At 39.7% G+C, this 20,506-nt stretch overlaps 1 protein-coding gene across 1 annotated transcript in view; it reads right to left on the reverse strand.

The window, feature by feature from the left end:
* NUP153 (nucleoporin 153) overlaps positions 1–20,506 on the reverse strand; it is a gene marked incomplete in the record, with an annotated part of 2,476,866 nt that overhangs the window by 153,416 nt on the left and 2,302,944 nt on the right.

Consider the following 20,506-nt stretch of genomic DNA (forward strand, 5'->3'; position numbering starts at 1 on the left):
TGTAACAGTGATTTGTACTTTGTTAGATATTAGCTTAGAAAATAATGTCTATTTTTGAGGGGGAACACTTTCTACAAAGATTGGGAATAGCCATGGACACCCCCCTGTGCCAACAGTTAACCCAATTTGGTGTTGGCAGAATGGGAGAAGGAAAATGTTTTGTGTCTATACCGATATCATCAGATTTTATGCTAGATTTGTTGATATCATCTTCCTTTTATGGGAAGGTATTTAGAAATGACTACAAGTTTTTTGAGATTTATGTTGAGCTATTCCCTTGATGCTGTGAACTTTTTATATGGAACTGTTAGTGAGAATGACATTGGGGGTTTTGATACTAAACTTTATGGGAAACTCTGCTGGAAAGATGGGTTATTACACCACACCAGTATGCATCCCCAACATGTTTATTCTAATATTGCAACACAACTCTGGCCCCAACAAAAAATTAATTTCTTTTCACCGACTGTGAAATGAGACCACCAGATAAAACAGAATCTTTTTATTCTCTTGTTCTAGCGCTTCGGTGCTACCACCTTCAAGGAATATAAAAAATGCAAAGTACAAATACATATCCTTATATAAAACATCTAATTGATACACGCACCCACCAATTATATAATTATACAATTGTGTAACAAAATTCCCTATTAAAGTAAACATCTCCAGTTAAATTCATTATTAAGACCATTGGGTGTCATAGTTTTATATTTTAAAATAAAAATACTTTCCTTATACAACAATTTATGTTTTAACACATTTTCATCACCACAAACTTTTTACACTTTTTAAAACTGTGCCTTTTAACAAAGACACATCACCATTATGAAATGCATTAAAATGTGTTGCAATTAATGCATTTCATAATGGTGATGTCTCTTTGTTAAAAGGCACAGTTTTAGAAAGTGTAACAAGTTTATGTGGTGATGAAAATGTGTTGAAACAAATTGTTGTACAAGGAAAGTATTTTTATTTTAAAATATAAAACTGACACCCAATGGTCTTAATAATGAATTTAACTGGAGATGTTTACTTTAATAGGGAATTTTGTTACACAATTATATAATTATATAATTGGTGGGTGTGTGTATCAATTAGATGTTTTATATAAGGATATGTATTTGTACTTTGCATTTTTTATATTCCTTGAAGGTGGTAGCACCGAAGCGCTAGAACAAGAGAATAAAAAGATTCTGTTTTATCTGGTGGTCTCATTTCACAGTCGGTGAAAAGAAATTCATTTTTTGTTGGGGCCAGAGTTGTGTTGCAGTTTTGTGGCAGTAGTAGTTTTCGTTGTTTTTATTATGTTTATTCTAACATCTTAAGGGGACAGTATACGAGGTTCTCTAGACTTTCCACAGATGATATCTGCTATGACAGTACCATGAAATTCATTGTTTTCAGATTTTGTTGAATACGGATATCCTAATACAGTGGCTGATGTGTTTAACCACACCAGGATACATAGGAAGGATAGGGCAGTACCTTACTTTTCATCACACAGTAGTGTTGTGATGTACAGTGATAGGGGATTGGTACATCAAACCCCAAAAGTTTAACTTATTCTAGCAATATTTACCAGTTCTGTGATGGACCATTCTTTTGACTGATGACAAGGTTAGTAAAATGATTGGGAAGAAGCCTGATTTTATTTTTAGGAATAATTTCTCTTTAAAGAGACTTTTGTGTTATAGATCTTCCGACAAGCATTCAATGAATACATTTCCTTCTACTAGACTAAGCATATATCCTAGTCATACTTGTAAAGCTTGTGATTTTGTATTGGAAGAAAAATATTTTACACACCCAGTGACAGGGTGTGAATTTTCTTCTCGATTTTACTCTGACTGTAAATGTACTAACCTGGTGTATTTAGTCACCTGTTGCAGCTGTCCTAGCTTCTATGTGGGTGAGACCACAAGACATTGAAGGAACAGATTCAGGAGCATGTATGTGACATTCGTAAGCATCTTAAGACTAACGTGCTTGCTTGCCGATCTCTTAGTAAAGGACATTACAGATTTTGCTTCAGTGCTTTGCATCTTGTTGTACCTGACATCAGGGGTGGCAATATGAATAACAGAGTAGAGAAAATTGAACTTAAATGGATTATAGCCTTGCAGGCACATAGGGAACCAGGATTTAACAGTACTGTTCCTTTAAAATCTGTCCTTAAACAGAGGTGGGTGAAATGGACCTTAAATGGTATTGTTTTAATTGTGGTTGAGTCTTCACTATTTATTAAAAGTTTTAACTTTTGATTGTATGGTCTGAAGAAGTGGTAACCCCATGAAAGCGCTTACCATATATTAAAGTCTGCTGTTTTCTCTACTACCATGTTGGTCAGTCTTATTTCTTTTTTATTTGTATTTATATAAGCCCTACCTTTAGCTACGACATTTCACAGTGTTTGTTCTTACACTTTCTGAAGAGTCTGGCTCCTGCCAATCTCTCCTGGTGGCCAAATCGATTAGATAGTGCATCGGAAACCGTCCAAATTGTATAGGGAGTAAAACCATATAGGAACTACTCATCCTCAGAGGGTGGATCTGTGGGCCATTTTTCCATCCTTTTGGTCCTCAGAGTGAGTATCCAAAGTCACAGACCCATTCAAATGAAGTCAATATGCCTCCTCTTGCACTTCTTCTTTGGACCCCCAGACTGTGGGAAATCGAAGCTGACAGAGGACTGGTCCAGTGACTAGGCAGTATGTTTGAAAGCATTGCCTCGTCTCAGACCTTGGTGAGTACAAGGAGGTCAAGACACAGATAGAAGGGTGTCCATGGGAGGAGTCAAAACTGGTGAAGCCCATGTAGCAGTTCTTAGAGAACAGGCTACAATCCTCCCCATAACCTTGAAGACTAAGACTAAAATACATCTGATCAGAAGAGTCCTCAGTGAATGCTGCTGCTCTTCCCTCAATATAAGAGATTTGCAGCTTCACTGAAGGAATTACTAAATCTGACAAAGTTGATAGACCCAAAAAGGGGATTGACACTGTAGCCTCGAAGGGCAAAGACTCTGACACCAAAAATAGCACCATATGCGATGGATCTGAAGATGGTACTGAAATGTTAAAGGTGGTCCTAAGAGCCACTCAAATATAATGGCCTTGGGGTCAAGTGAATCTGGAAAACTCTGGGGCTGAAGGCAAGGTTGCACTGAAGACACTGGCTCCAGTCAGGTAGTTGGCCCTTATACCAGATGATCTGAAGGTCAGACTGGGGAAGAAGCAAATAATGGGTAAATGAGTGACAGATCACCCACCCTGACCTTTGTCTTGATGAATACCCTCATCAAATCATCAGCCACCAAATCCAAGGCACTCCTAAAAGACCTGATCAAAGACAGCTATGGGTACAGAGAACGGAATCTTGCCAGCTCCCTCTCGGCAACAGTACCTTGGATCAGATGCCTATGTGAGTTTTCTTCTATAAGGGAGGTGGAGCCGATGTCAGAGACATTGACAAAAACGAAGAACCAGTAGGCTCCATTCTAAAAACTTTTGAGGATCCAGCACCAGAAAGACTCCTCTAGTTTCCTTTTTTTGGAATTCTGATTCCTCCTTTTGCCTTTGCACCTGTCTTCTTTACAGTGACTGTCTGCCTCTGGAACCAGAATTAACATCCTTTGATCATTAATTTATTTTTCCATCAGACACAGCAAAATGACCAAATACCTTGCAGATGCAACAGTTAGCTGTAAAGTATTCCACATCCAACAATACACACATTGACAGTGTAAATCCTAATGTGGGAATTTTTTGCCCACATTGAAGACCCTTAAAACTCTTTTCTTTCTACTTGTTACCTTCAATAATTAAATCAACGACTAATGAGCAACTAGAACCACAAGGTAACCAACCAGAAAAGCAGGATATGTACAAATATACAGTGATTTGTAAATACTCAAGATCTAGAAAAAACACTTTTTTTAAAGTGAAGGCAGGCAGGCCTAATAGCCATGCAACAAGGGAGAAGGAAAGATAAAAAAAGGGAGGTCAAAGACACAAGGAGGTGAACAGAACACTGTAAAAAAATAAAGGTTGTTGAAATTGCTAAGAAATGTCTAACGAGAAACTTCCGGGAGGTGGAGAACTTAGCTTTGCTGAAGATCATGATCGCATCTGAACAGTGAGGTGGCAAACAAGATCTGCGGGAGCTTCAGCTGCTGGTGCATACCAGGTTAAAAGAAAGTGCAAGGAGCTCAAGACTGGAGTACTAGTTTTGCTGTCTTAAAAGATCCACAAGTTGAATCAAATAGATGGGATAAACAGGATCTCTAATTGTCCTTGCCTTGGAATTAAATGAAGGGAACTCCCATCCACTTTTTTTTTTAAGCAAGCTCAACTTCTTTCATGCTTTGGCAGAAGAATTTGTCTGCTTGCAAGACATACTACAGACGCAGGGAAACCTGCAATTCTTGTCAGGTATTGCCCACAATCTGGCACAGGTTAATCAGGTTGATGATGACAGCAGCTGCTATTAACACGTGCACACAAAACTGCTGTCAAACTGTTTTCCACTTCTTGGGTACAGACAGGAACAGTCTGTATGACCATGCTGATTTAGACTGTGCTGTCCTGCATGGGGAGGGGACACATAGTAAATGGCTAATGTCTTGATATTTTGCAAGAAAAATATTTTTGGACTTTTCACTAAATATTGTAGAGAGATTTAAATCTTTATATCATACAAAGTACTATAAACAATATTGCACATTGGAGAGTATTCATCCCGGTGGTAGAGGTTAATTCTGCAAGCTATATTTCCTGCGGTACAGGGTTTGTTTCCCTCGGCCTTAACTTGCATCTTGTGTGACCTTGAGCAAATCACTAAACCACTGCTCCCAGGTCCGTCATGAAAAGGGACTGTGTTGTCCAGTAGCCTAACAGGTAGAAGTATTATTATTCCAAGCCTACTTGCAAGGAGTTCTGGAACAAAATGTCTCTGGAAGGGGTGGTCATAAAGGTTAAAGATCTTTACATCAAAGATTAAAGGTTCAAGGGTTTGATTCTAACTTCTGGTTACTGGCTAGGCTTGTAATACTCTGCAGATTGATAACCCAGCATTTGCATATGAACCTATGAAAATAATTCTTTCATTTGTTGATGGCATGCTTTGATCTGCAAAAATATTTAAAATCCAGTTAAAAATGTCCCACTTTGGGCATCAAAAAAGTGTAAAATTTAATAGCGGATCACATTTTTTATATAGCAATACATTTGTAATGGTCTATTTTTGGTGACTGCAACCGTTTTACAGCAATTAGTGTTTAGTCTTGTAAACAGCAAAGAGGACTATAAATATGTCATGCTCAAGGATTATTGCTTTGGTAAAGTGTTAGGACGCTGCAACGTAACAAATCAAGGGGCAGCAGTACAATAGCAGTGAGTGGACACAAGGAACCTCCAAACACTGGAACCTTCTCAGATTAGATTCATCAAGGGCAGGTCATGCTTACTCAACTTGGAGGAATTTTTTTTTTTGAAAAGGTCACAAAAGCAATGGATGAAAGTAAAATGGTACACACTACATTTATTTACTTATTATTTTACATTTGTTGACCGGGCTAGTATAACTGGATACATGTCCACTTTCAGTAGAGGTCTGGGGAGATAAGCTCCAAGATAGAACAATGAAATTAACAAGATAACAAATAAGGAAACATTAAACAAAAAAAAATCATATTTATAATGCATATTACAGGTTATCACAGTAAATTCAGCAGTGCTCAACCTAGTCATAGGTTCATAGGTTCATAGGTTTATACTAGGCTATCTGCCCTAAGGCATTTTTATAAGCCCCCCCCAAGTTTGTGACTGACCACCTTATATAAAAAAAAAATACTGTGCCCATTGTTGTTGCTCTGTCCAGCAGTGACGTCCAGAGATGACCCAGAGATGACCCTCTCGATCTCTCATCCACAGGTCTAGATTTCTCTCTGGGAGAGTCAGCGCTCTGCCTCCATGGCTCATGGATTTTTTTTTTTTCCATCACAGGTCTCTCTCTGAGTGTATCCGTGCTAAGGTTTAAAGTAACTGCTCTAGTGGTTTTGGTGGATTTTTTTTTTTTGAGAGCATGTTAATTCCTTAATTGGACATGGACACATGGCCTTGTATGTGTCACCATGTCACTCTGAGCAGGCGGGTATCGCGCTGAATAGCAGCTGGTTCTTCAATCTGGCAGCATATGAATGACCTCACTAGATCTGGATGTGAATCCTTCATGATCAGGGTGGGCAGTAGAAGGTCTTTCTAACCACTTTAGCAATGTGAGTGTCAAAGAAAGCCACTGTCAACCTGGGTCCCCAGGTCCCTGATAACCTCTTCTGTGCTTAGTGGATTGCCAGCCACCTATATGGTAGCTTGGGGTTACCTTGTTATATTCTTATATGATTTTTTTTTTTTTTGGCTTAACTTCAGGCCATGGCTCTGGCACCAGCTATCTGTTTCCCCTTCTGAAGCTGAAGGGATATCCACCACTTTCCACTACTTGGTTGTTTGCAGTCATCTGCAAACTTTGTCAATAAAGAATCCCAGTCCTTTGTTCCTACCTCTAAGTAGCAGCAACTCTAACCCTGTGGGTTCTGTCCTTAAAGCCAGTTTGCAACCCATCTTGTGACATATGGGAGGTCAAGGTAGGCTGTGGACTGCCTTTCCTCATCAATGGCCTTGGTGACTATTTCCAGAAGAAGTCACAAGTTCAAAAGGCATGATCTCCTCCAAACAAAAAGCCAAACTGGTCGTCGGGTCCAATGTCTGCAGTATCTATATCTTATGAGCTCCAGCCTCTCCACTCCCCCTCCCCATAGCTTTGCAGACTAGACTTGTTATATGGGTAGTAATTACCAGGGTCCAGAGTGCCACCTTTGTGGAGTGGGACCACAGCCGCACGGTTGCCTCCTTGAACTCTGGCATTAATCCTGCTGAGGTTAAACAGCTGCTAATTAGCGCCTCATTTAGCTCTGAACCTGTCTGCCAGTATGTTGGCAATGTCTGTGGGTTCAGTGATTTTTTATCATTTTGACTAATTCTGAGCATATCTGTGAGTTTCACAGGTTCCAACATAGCTAGCTGAAAAGGCCTAATAATGATCAGGGGTGACTTCCCTTTTATGGATTTTGTTCTATCATGTAATAGCTTTCTCCTCTTATTGTAAGAAGTTTGTTAATGGCTGGGGTCCACCAGACTGGGCGTTTGAGTTGTGTGGTTTTATTTGTTTTTTTATTTATGGCTTGCCTGATCCATGCAGTCCTGGAGGTTCATAAGGGCTTGGGGCCTTGAAGGATACCACACCAGTCTTGAGTAGTGTGAAGTTTGCTTTAGAGAAGTTCTTCACTATGGTCTTTTTGTGGGGGGGGAAGTAGGGATGTGGGATTTCAAGGTGAGTTAGTTTAGATCTCACTCTCACAATGGGGATATACTTTCGGTGTTTTGTTAGCTGTTCCATGGCATTTGATTTATGAACTCCAGGAACAACCTGGAGGTGTGAGTATCCTTTATGAATATGATACCCCCTCCTTTTGTGAGTGGTCCCTTGAATGACACCAGACATTAAGCCAATTGTTAAAAGCTGATCATCTTGTCTCTATATTGTGGCATCATTCTTGGTGAAGGAAGGATACTGCTCTCAGGTTAGGTCATACTGCTGCTGGGCTACATAACAGAGGAGCTCCTCTTCTCTTTTTTTCATGTCCAGCAGAGAGGGGTCTCAGTGCGTTCACACACAATGGACAATGACAGTGTCATGCACATTGTTGCTGTGGAGTCAAAGCTTTTAACACAATTGCCCACTCAGGCATAGTAGAAAAGCTTAACAAATTAGGAATAAACTCCCTACGTCACACCAGATGGATTGCCAACTGGCTCACAGATAGGACAAGGATAATCAAAATTGCAGAAGCTATTTGCAGAGAGACCGGTCACCAGTGGAGTCCTGCAAGGTTCTGTGCTGGGATGTAAAAGTCAATACCAAAGGGCTCTGGATGATTAAGTATGTAGATGACTGCAAGCTAGGAATAGTAAGTGAATCCCCCAAAAAGACTCATCCGTCCTGCAAATCCCCACATAAATAAATGGTGCCAAAATCATGCATTGACCCTAAATACCAAAAAATGCAATATTGTATCCTTCAGGACTGTACCTACCACAGGGAACTACCACACTGACATACCCATAAGAGTTGACCTAGGTGTTTGGGATTCAGGAACTTATGTGGACAGTGATCTAACTTTTCATCAACATATGTTTATTGTTGTAAAAAAGTCCTTCTATATTTTACAGCTTATAAACAAAGGGATTGTGTGTAGATCGAAGGATGTCACTGTTCCCCTTTACTCAGCCTCATTAGACCAGTCATTGAATATAATACCGCTATGGCACGTATCTGTCCAGACGCATGCAATAACTGGAATGCCCACATAGATAACTTACTAAAAGGATAGAAGACCTAAACATGTCCTACACAGACCGACTCAAGGCCCTGTCACTACACCCGGTATCCTACTGACTGCCAACAGATGACCTGTGTCTGGCATACAGGGCATACTCCAACCCATTTCTGACGGATTTACTGCACATAATCAAGTTAAATGGCATGAAAAAATACTCTGTATCATCTTCTTCTTTCGGCTGCTCCCGTTAGGGGTCGGCACAGCAGATCAACTGTTTCCATTTCCTCCTGTCCTCTGCATCTTGCTCTGTCACACCAACCACCTGCATATCCACTCTCACCACATCCATAAACCTTATCTTAGGCCTTCCTCTTTTCCTGTTACCTGGCAGCTTCATCCTTAGCATCTTTTTCCCAATATACTCTGCATCCCTCCTCGGCACATGTCCAAACCAACATAATCTTGCCTCTCTGGCTTTGTCTCCAAACCTTCCAACCTGGGCTGACCCTCTAATATACTTATTCCTAATCCTGTCCATCCTCGTCACACCCAGTGCAAATCTTAACATCTTCAACTCTGCCACATCAAGCTCTGACTCCTGCCTTTTTGTCAATGATACTCTGTATAGAAATCTAAATTTCTTTTGCAACAGAACTGTTTGGAGGTGCAGATATATCTCACACAGAATACTATTGCTGTGCAACACATTCCATGTCCATATTCAAGTGCCACTTAGATCTACAGATAAGAAATAATTTACCCCAGGACTATCCCCTGTACTACTAATGGACAGAGAGAGCTCCTAAATGCCTTATTCCATGCATGGGTCCCCTCAAATTATCTATGGTATAATCCCAGTTATTCTCACTAAGGAGTAATATATGATTATCAACTATGGGATGGATAAGGCCAATTTATAACCAAATGGGATAGGTTATTTCAAGCACAAAAAGGGAAACTGGCTAGACTTAAAATGACCTACAATGGGAGCTAGCCTAATACTTTTGTATGAACTTGTAAAAGATGCTGAATGAAGACATTTGTGCCTGTTAAAAAAAATCTAGTAACAGCATAAACTTAAGAACAGATGGCCATACCTTTTTGGCACTGTGTTTGTAAAACACAGACACCTTTACTGAATTATCACTTATGACATAGACAAACATACAGTTTTATAAAAGACAAACCATGTCAACATGGTCACATTTACAAACATTATATATCACATGGATACCTTTATACAATCATCAACCCAACATTACATAAACTGATCAATTCCTGCCTTCCCTTAAACCTCACCCATCCTCCAAAACATTACTCTGGATGTATTGTTCCCACAAAATAAACTTTTTTATGCAATTCACAACTACCCTTTTCTAAAGATTCCACTTCCAAATCTTTTATCTCTGTTACAATATTTAGTACTTCAGGTAGTTGGGTTTAGACTGATTTCCATCTTCTAGTAACTGTTTTTTGGCAGCCACCAGAATTAAGCTCAACAAGACCCTGTTATATTCTATGCAATTCAGATCCTTTATCACAACTACAAAAATAATTTCCTTAGTTACACCCATTTGTCCACTCAATATTTCTGACAGAGTACTCCGGAGGGAATTTCTAAAGCCTGCCAACTCATTACACTCCCAAAATATGTTCCTAGTTACCGCTTACTTCTCTGTCACATCTCCAACACTTCCCATCTACCGGACAAAAAAAGGGTCTATATTAAATCATTGAATGCTTAAAAAAGCCAACAGTGATTGATCGACCCTATGTAAGCGAAAGCTTGCAATGTTGAAGTGTCAGAACAGCGATTTTTTCCCCAAGGGAAAAAAATCGCTGTTCCAAAAAAATTAATTTCAAACATTACATTAAGTGGGGGGCTTTGCCCCCCCCCCCACTTAAATATACCAACACTGAGTCCGCACTACAGTGCCGAAAACAGCAAAGTACAGAAGAGGCCAAGCTAATTCTTTCCCAGGGAAAGAATTTGCTTAACAGCCATGTCGATATTTTGTGTTTTCAGCCTTTTAAGTTCGACCAAGACGCATTTGAAAGAATGCGTCTTCGGTCTTGTAATATATACCCCCCAAAAAGTATAAAAGTATCTGGAGTCTACATGGGGTATAAAAATAGCTATTCAAATACTTCCAAGCAAAAATCCTACACCTTCAGGACTGTGTTGCATATTTGGGAGCCAAATATATGTCCTCCCATTACTTCCTTGTGAACTGCTTATCCAATCTTTTCTAACTTCATCTGACTGATTCCTATAGTACTGTGCAATATTTTTTATACTCTACTAATTATCCTGTTTTTAACAGAAGCTTCTGTTCTAGATTCAACTAAAAACTCTACCACAGCAGATCTTTCATTTAAGATTCCCCTGTTCCTTTCTCTTTGCTTATACTCTATCACTCCCAGGTACGGAAAGCAGTCCAAATGTCTTCTTGGCCTCTTCCCATTTTATTCCCTTTCCCTTCCAGTTACTTGCTCCAAATACCTTCGGTCCAACTGCCAGTTTTCTCCAGTAAATTCCAGGCCCCACTTGCCTATTCTCTGCATCCCTAATTGCAGTCATCACTATCGGCAGAATCTTTCTCCATTCTCATGCTGGCTTAGTTCTTAGAATAATTTCTGCTATTTTATGAACATAACATTTTGTATGATGACTATTCTCCTTAAGGATCTGCATCCAAAATCCAATTATCTCCTTATTTCTTGAATGGCCCCCTTGCTTCCTCATCCCTTTGCGGTTTACTAAGGGAATGTCGGATCAACACTGGTCGAACGTTTAAAATGTCAACCTTAAATATTGAATCAGAAATTCCAAATAGCAACCCACAATGAAACTGAAAACATCAAACTCCATGGTTCGATGTATTCGACATAGCAGAAGGTGACGTCACTCACCTCCTGCTATGCACAGTAATGTACTATTGAACTCTACGTTCAGTAGTACGTTAATTATACTATTTTGCAGGGGGGCTATGCCCCCATGCACCCCCCCACACCCCTGCACATTAAATATACCAACTCCGAGATTGCACTAGAGTGAGGAACTGGGCTAATTCCCTGTTCCTCACTGAAGCATGAAGTCTCAGTACGTCACTTGCTGAAAGGTAGAGTGCACCATGCAACTCGACTAAATATGGTCGACCACCTGATTCGGTTTCCTGCTCCTTGGAAACCGTGATTTCAACAATCAGCCATTCAACTAACTGCCATTCAGGTAAGTGACTGTAAACCTACCTTTACACCTTGAATTACAGCACTCTGCCTGTGTTATGAATATGAGCCTTAAATGTGTAGCTCAAAAATACCCCTTAAAATCAGGTAATCCTAAACCACCTTGTTCTACTGGAAGGATCAGCTTATACCACTTGTCCCTTGCCCTTTTCACCTCCTAGATAAAATCATTCAGCTCTATTATTGTTCACAACTTCTCTGGGTGTTAAAAACATGCATGATCTCTATATAAAACTAAAAGGACTGCAAATATTTTCACTGCTTGTATCTTGCTATCAATAAAGAACTTCCAGTTTCTCAGTTTTTGTATTATCTTTTGTTTAGTCTCGTTCCACACATCCTTAGCTGCCATAACAGAATCCATTTAGACTCATACTCCTAAATACTTCATTATGTCCACATAAATATGGGTATTGCTGAACTAATTCATGAGTGGGTACACAGTTTACAGCTATAGCCTTTGTTTTGTCTGCATTAATTTTATATCTCGAAAAAACTCGAGGCTGTCTCAATGTTCCATAACACTGGCTTTATTAGGTAGAAACTATAGCCTGCAAACAAAGCCTAACTTTCTTGATCATGATACCAAATACATCCTTGAATTTCTGAGTCCTTTATTTTTTGTGCTCAAAATATAATGCAAATAAAGGGGAAAGAGGACACCCCTGCGTGGTCAGTCTTTTCAGCTACAACTTATCAGAGAGGCACACTCCTACTTTAATTTCTGCTTCCGATCCCTCATATAGCATCTTAATTAACATTATTGTATCAGGGAAGGCAAAAAATTCCATTGCCCTACTAGCAAAATCTTGGCTTACTCTGTTGAATGATTTATCTGCATTAAGACCCCCAACAGTAGCAGTATTTTCTAACTATCTGCTTTCCTCTGGGTTATCATTGTCCTATTATTGCTGTCAAATGTTTGCCTCCCCTTCACAAAACCACACTGATCCACATCTATTTTGGCAACACCTTTACCATTCTTATAGCTTTTACAGACATAACACCTTATAATCGTGGTTTAAAACTGAAACATGATAATGTGAAGCTGGGTCTGACGAGTCTTTACCATCTTTAGGTATTACAGCCACTACGGTTTCTTCCAGGATCCTGGTGTTTTCCCTCCTTTGACAATACTGTTAAAAAAAAAAAAAAAAAAAAAACCTTCCAGATCTTTATCACTTTCTTCTCTCTTAGCTTCCAAACTTCCACAGGAATACCATCTATTCTTGGAGACTTTCCTGCAGATTGATTGCACATCACTGTTTCTATCTCATCTTCTCCTATCTTAGCTATTAATAATTGAGCCTGACCTATCGCTAACCTTGGCATACTCAAGTCTTACACAAATATTTGCAATTGCACATCTTTTTCATTTCCACATTCTCTGCTTTATACCAATTTTTATAATGTTTCTGAAATATCTCTTAATATCGCTACAGGATCTTGTTACTTTTCTTGTTATAGGCTAAGTTTGGCAATAACCCTTTCTACTTCCTGTTGCCTAAGTTGTGCTGAAACTTCTTTTTGCTCTACAGATATCATCAAAAAACAGTTGCTTAACAGTAAACTTTCTAAACTCATGAATATTACCCAAATACTCCCTTAATTATTTTTACTTATTTATTTTTTATTTTATTAAGAAAACATAGTACTAGATATATGGAAGAAATTCTGTGCGTTTCCTCTTCATAAAGGAGGAAACTATGACTCCTCTAATTTCAGGCCCATTACTATGATGTCTCCTCTTTCAAAGATTTTTGAAAAATGCATTCAAACAGCTCCTCGCTCATCTTCTTCAAGACCATCTCTTTTCTGTAACATGGCTTTCACCCTAACCATAGTACAGCCACAGCACTATTATCTGTTACACACCCTATCTCTACATCCTGTGACAACAATAAATTAGTCCGTTTGTTCCTTGATCTCTCAAAAGCCTTCGATACATTCTCACACAGCCTACACCTGTCTAAACTATCTAGCCTTAATCTCGCCAACTCGACTCTCTGCTGGTTCTCTAGCTACCTCTCAGACAGACTTCAGGCTGTGAAATGGCTCTCTGCTTCTTCTCCTTTCCTACCTATTCAAACTGGGGTTCCCCAAGGCTCTCCTTGGACCTCTACTTTTTATCATTTTCACTAACAACCTCTATCAATCCCGTCCTCACTCCTCCTTAATACAATATGCCAATGACTCTACAATAATATCCACCTCTGAATCTACCTCACCTACTCACCCTTACCCAAAAATCTTTCCATTCAGTTGAAAAATGGTTAACATCTAATCAACTTTTACTTAATCATAACAAAAATAAACTAATTCTCTTCCTCCCTAAATCTCTCCAATAAATCAAATCCACCTTCATTGTCCAATCTCTAAATAACACATCTATCAAGGTTGAATCCCTCACTACACTATTAAGAGTTACTACTGACGACCTACTTAAATTTGTTCACAGCCAAAACTGCATTAAAAAGATTTACCAAAAAACGTGGCCTACTATATAGAAACAAAATTTCCTGACAAATTAATCCAAAAGATCTCTAGCACAAGCCCACCCTACTTTATGCTGCCCCTATTCTAACTAATCTTCCATCAAATCTTTTGACTAAGCTAGAACTTGCATATAATAAAATTGCTAGATTTGCCACCAACATACCATATCGCTCACACCACTCTCTCGCTCTAAAAAAACTACAGTGGCTTGAATTTCAATTACACCTCACTCATTCCATTTTATACTATCCTCATCCTGTCCTGGTGTCTCAACTGTCATCATGCCATATATTCCTAATTATTCTCTCCACAGCTCAGACCAACACCTCCTGCAGATATACAAACCCAATAAAACTATTGATAAACTTCTCTATAACTACTCAGTTACCAATATTTAGAATAAACTGTCCCTATGTACAAGATCAATTTCTAATACAAACTGCTAACATTAAAGGACTATCTACTAGACACTTGGACTTGCCTTTGCACTGACCCATCTTAATCTACCTCTCTCTCTCTTCCCTCTTCTTTCAATTAACTCCCCCTTTTCATTCTCTCCCCTTTACTTTCAACTAACCCTACTTTCTTTCATCCACTTGTTCCTCAGAATAAGCTTTACTACAGTCTTTTCAGTGCTGAAGTGTTGTAACAATATTTTCATGAACCATCTATGAGACACACTACTGTGACTATCTATAGGATGTATCTATATGTGCTTACTGTTATACATATCTTATTACCATCACCTTGACAATGTGTAGGATAATGCCTTTCATCTTCAAGAATTTGTACTCTGTGTCGGATGAATGTAAGTGACCACTGTTTTACTGCATGTGATTACTGCTTTACTTATTTATATATCAGCTACCTTTTGGCGCTTTTCTCCTTGTGTCTCCTCTGAAAAAGGGCACCTGCCCAGTCAGACTTACCCGGTTAACAAATGTCAAACAAAATAAATAAAAATTACATTTTCTCTCAAGCACTCGACAGTTGAATATGTTCCTGTTCTGTGAGATTCTCCTTACTCTGCAATACTTTAACCTTGATCTGCCCCTCTAAATTTATTTATTTTACGTTTGATAACCGGGAAAGTCCAAATGGACACAGGTCCATTTTCAGCGGAGGCCTGGGGAGAAAGTTCCAAGTTCATACATTCACAACATCTTACAGATTTTGAATTAACGTTCCTTACAGGTAAAACTAACATTCCAATTAAATGACAGCATATTGCACACACTCAAAGTAAGATCACTGGGTAGCACATTACATTCTTACTTATTAACCATCTCTCTTTTTCTTTTAATTTTTTACCCTATTTTTAAACTCCACTTTCAATTTATCCCATTCAGTTTTAACTTCTGACGAAATTTCTTGGTTAATAGCTCTTGAATAACTTCCACTACTGATTCATTATTCCACTACTGATTCATTATTCCTCTTTTTTAACAGATATGTGGGGAAGCACCAGTCTCTCTTTTTTCCTTCAATACCCTAGATTTCTACCATAGTTATCGGTGCATGATCTGAAACAGTAACAGGATGTGTTCCGAAGCTTTCAATTAAATTCACGTTTCTGTGAAACGCAATTTCTTTCTAGTCTAGCCCATTTATTTCACCTTGGTGAATAATACACAAATTCTGTCAAGTTCCTACTACTGAGCTCACCTCTTACATACCAAATATTTTCATAAATTTCCTCAGAAATCTACCCTCGTTATACCTTCCCTCCCAGGTTATCCAGTACATCATCACTGTTACAAATCAAGTTTCAGTCCCCATCTACAAGTAATATTCCCTGCTGAAAGCTGATCATTTCTTCCTAAATTTTCTTAAGCTCCATAACAGCAGTTTTAGATTGAACAAACACTGTTATCCTCCTCCATTGCTAGCAGCCCCTTACTATCACAAATCTACCGTAACTATCCCCTTTTATCCTTCTTCTAAATCCATTAAAACTCCCTCTAGCAATCCATCCTGAAATCCTTTATCAAATTCACATTCTCCCTTCTTTCCAAATGTGTCTCCTGTATCACTGCTATATGCACTCTGCTTTTCTTAATATATAATTCAAGACACTTACCTTTTTTGTCTATACCTATTAGGCCATTCAAATATATGTTTAGCAAAGCCATTACGATAAGACGTTATTCCCACTGACTACATAAGAAAGCAGTTTTAAATATCTATTTCCAGATTTTGCATTACATATACCCACTGCTTGGCTGGATGATCTCTTACACAGTCGTTTCTTGTCATCTCTATTTGAAATTGTCAAGTCTTTGTTTTTTTGTTTGAGGGTTTTCATTGAAACAATCACCCCCCAGAATGTACCAATTTAAAACAAATGCACAAAACTACGTGCACCTTCAAATGACGAAGTTTAATCCTCCTGATTTAAACGACTGTCCCAAACTGACAAGACGCACACACAGGCATAGCACGGATAACCTTAATGTTAGGTTAAATTAAGACTTGCTTGTAAAATACCTTTGAGCAAAAAACAGCAAGCAGTTTAATTAGCATTCAGGATAAAAAAAAATAGTCTTATTGTAGATGCTACAGAATAGCATAACCATTTTTAAGTGCTGGTTAGTAGCTTTTGGATTGCACAGATAGTTTTGATACCTCAAGAAGAAAAGGGGTGTGTGTTTGCCACTGTGTTGTTTCTTTGGGGGAGGGGAGTGCTTGTTACTGCTGCTTCTTCACTCTAGAAATTGACAAATCCTTATAAAAGACTGCAATTTAGTTTGTCTAGAGCAACTGCTGCGGGTAGTTTAAAATAAGGTGCGACAAAAAGTAATGGTTATTCTGGAAAAATGCAAATACTACAAAAGATGTTCATCGTGTTTCACTGTTGCAGTCATTACATTTGGGTAATCTACTGGCAGGTTGCCCTCAGTCGGCCTGATTAACAAAGTCTTGGGTCCTGCGACAGTTGCTGTCCCTTCTTCCATGACGTCAGGTCTTCAGGTGTATAAAACATGCAGCCGACGCCATTACATCAGTCTTTCTTGCCACACGGTGCCCGAAGCAGAAGTTGTTTGCAAGTGCCAGTCGGCCAACTCCTGAATTTTTCGTTTTCGAGTTTCAGAACCAAAGTCTTCAACTAAAAGCTAAGTACCCCGTTGGGGAAACTTTTTCTTGCTCCTTACCTATGTCAGTAAAAGTTAATAATTGTTTACTTGTGGGAAGCAAATACCTCATAAGGATTTTCATTTGTACTGTATTCCTTGCCTAGGCCCTGACCACAATGTACCTTGCTGTCGGTTTTGTGCTTTATTTAATCAGCGCACTATCCGTCGTCGGTACATTTTTGCTTCAAAATATTTCGGTTCTCGGTTTAATTATCCAGAAATGACATTGGTTAGCCATCTGACTACTGGAATACTGAAAAAAAACACAAAGAAAAAGACTGAGACAGGCCCTTGAGGTCCAAAACTGCTGACGATGCTTCTAAGCCAGTCGCCAGTGCATCGGTACTCAGTGAGGCGCTTTCGGAGCCCCTGATACCTGCTACTTCTGATTCGCAGGCCTCAACTGAGACCCATTCGGAGTCCGGTATGCCACGAGATGCTTCACATATGGAACCCGCGATGTCTCTACCTTGGATGGGTCTGGAGCCTCTGTGCAGGCACCAGCTTCTGAGGGTGTATTCAGGCCTACAGACTTGCATATTACACAGACTCCAACTTCAGTGCTAAGGCCTAAATCTCGATCTATGTCTAAAAAAATGACACCCAGGCCACATGTTCAGGCCCCTATGCCTAAAAAAGAAATTATCAAAATGGCTGAAGATTTAATAACTCTAATCAGGGGTAGTCAACCCCCACCCTCCAAGAGGCCTAGGATTGAAAAGACTATGAATCTTCTGAACAGGACTTTGTTTCTTCTGACTCTTCTAATGATCTGGATTTGTCCATACCTACTTATGAGGACTCTGATGCAGACAATTCCATTCCTCTGCTTCTCCGCCTGAGGATTTCTCTTTTGGGGAAACTTTACATACCTTAAGGAAGCATTTCCACTGGGAAAGTCAGGATTTCTCTGAATCCAAAAAGAGGCTTAGGGATTTCCTTCTTCCTCAGCACAGGCCTTTGGCTGTACCTCCTGTACTAGATATTGTTGATTGTGTGTTTTCGGAATCCAGTATGGCCCCTGATTCCTTGCCTCCAGCCCCTAGCAAACCAGACAGGTACTACAGGGTTCCTGAGTCCCACAAATTCCTTTTCGAAAATCCTGTTGCGGACCCTGAAATAATTTCTCAAGGGCCCAAGGGCATTAAGGCTTCTACTGCTAAAAATCCTACCCCTTCTGATATAGACTCCAGGGCGCTGGATAGATGGGGTAAAAAGGTTTATACTTTGGCAACCTTAGCAATCAGGGCTTTAAACTGTCAATTCCATATGCTAAAATATCAGCAGCATATCATGGGACTGCTTAAACATAAAATGTTGATTTCTGACTGTGTAGAGAATAAAGATTTGCAGGATTTATTGCATTCAGCTGAACAAGTTGTCAAACATACTTTGCAATGTGGTTTTGATTCTTTAGAGGGCTCTTGTAGGGCTGCTGTTACTGGGTCTGTGCTTAGAAGGCATGCTTGGCTTAAGGAGCAATCTCTGCCTGATCATATTAAAGCAAAACTTTTGGATGCTCCTTTACAGCAGGACCGCCTATTTGTCAATAAGGCTGAAGAAGTTCTAAAAAAGATGGAAGATAAAGCTAAATCTATGCAAACTGTGAAAGACTTCTTACAAGTGCAACCTCCTAGATTTAGTAGGCATTGGCCTACTAAGAACTGGTCCTTTCCAGCTCCTTCCAGAGTCACTACGGCCAAACCCAGACATTCCAAAAGCACCAGGTTTCAGTCCCAAGGGACTTTCAGAAATAAGCAATGGGGTGCTTCCACTTCCAAATCTGGAAAGAACAAGGCACCACCCTATGGTAAACAGTCTCAATGACTTCCCTTTGAAATTACCAAGCACTTGCATCTTAGCCGCCCCTTTGGGGGGAAAACTGGCTCTTCATTCAAGAAACTGGCAACTTATAACCCAGGACAGATGGGTTTTAAATATAGTGTCCAAGGGATACAGCTTTCATTTCCACACGTTGCCAACACCAAACGGGTGGCCAGACCTGCCCCCAAATCAGTGGGCAGAGGCTCAGAAACAAGTTCTTTCCCTCCTAAACATGAGGGCTATTCAGCTAGTACCAGAAGAAGAAAAGGGACAAGGTTTCTATTCCAGACTTTTCCTGGTACCCAGAAAAGACAAATCATGGTGTCGAATTCTGGACCTGTCCACTCTAAACACCTTTCTGGACATTCCAAAATTCAAGATGCTGACTCTTCACCAGTTACTTCCTATGCTAGGCAAGGATGCCTGGTTGGCAACTTTTGACTTGAGAGGCTTACCTGCATATCCCAATCAGGGAATTTTGCAGAAGATTCCTACGCTTCAAAGCAGGCTGCATGCATTATCAGTTGTCTGCACTGCCCTATGGCTTGTCTACTGCACCCAGGGTATTCATAAAGTGCCTAGCTCCAGTAATTGCATTTTGCAGGCAAAGAAATATTCAAATATATCCATACCTGGATGATTGTCTAATTCAGGCAGAAAACCAGGCCATTCTTTTAAAACACCTGGCGTTTGTAAAAAGAGTTCTAACCTGTCTAGCATACATCATAAACAAAAAGAAATCTCAACTGGTACCCTCTCAAAAGATTACATTCCTGGGTGCATGCTTGAATACAACTGCCCAGATGGCTTTCCTTATGCCAGAAAAGCAAATTCATTTAGTAACTTACTTCAAACAGGTGGCCACAAAAACCCTGCTATCTGCAAGGCAAATACTGCAAGCCTTGGGGTTCATAGCCTCTTGCATTCTTCTAATTCCATATGCAAGATGCATATGAGGAAACTTCAGTGGTACTTACATGGAGTGAACATTGTCACAGTCTGGAAATAATGATTCCTATCATACCTTGTCTGCGCCTAGAGCTCCTATGGTGGGCAGAGGCCTGCCACCAAAGCAAGGGACTGCCATTCACGCCACCCCCAGCCGCCCAAACCCTAACTACAGACGCATCAGACTATACATGGGGGGGCTCATCTGGCAGGGAAGTGTATTCAAAGCAAATGGAGCCCAAAACAAATGCACCTTCATATCAATCAAAAAGAAATGCTAGCTGTACAGAATGCACTGACAGCCTTCAAGGACTACCTTCATCCAGGACAATTACTGATAAAGACGGACAACACCACGGTTATGTGGTACATAAACAAGCAGGGGGGGTACACATTCCTACCCCCTCTGCAGACTAGCTATGGCATTGTGGAACACGACCTTGAGCTACCAAGTACAACTG

The sequence above is a fragment of the Protopterus annectens genome, chromosome 3.part0, assembly GCF_019279795.1.
Source record: "Protopterus annectens isolate FY-2018-M chromosome 3.part0, PAN1.0, whole genome shotgun sequence".
Lineage (NCBI taxonomy): Eukaryota > Metazoa > Chordata > Ceratodontiformes > Protopteridae > Protopterus > Protopterus annectens.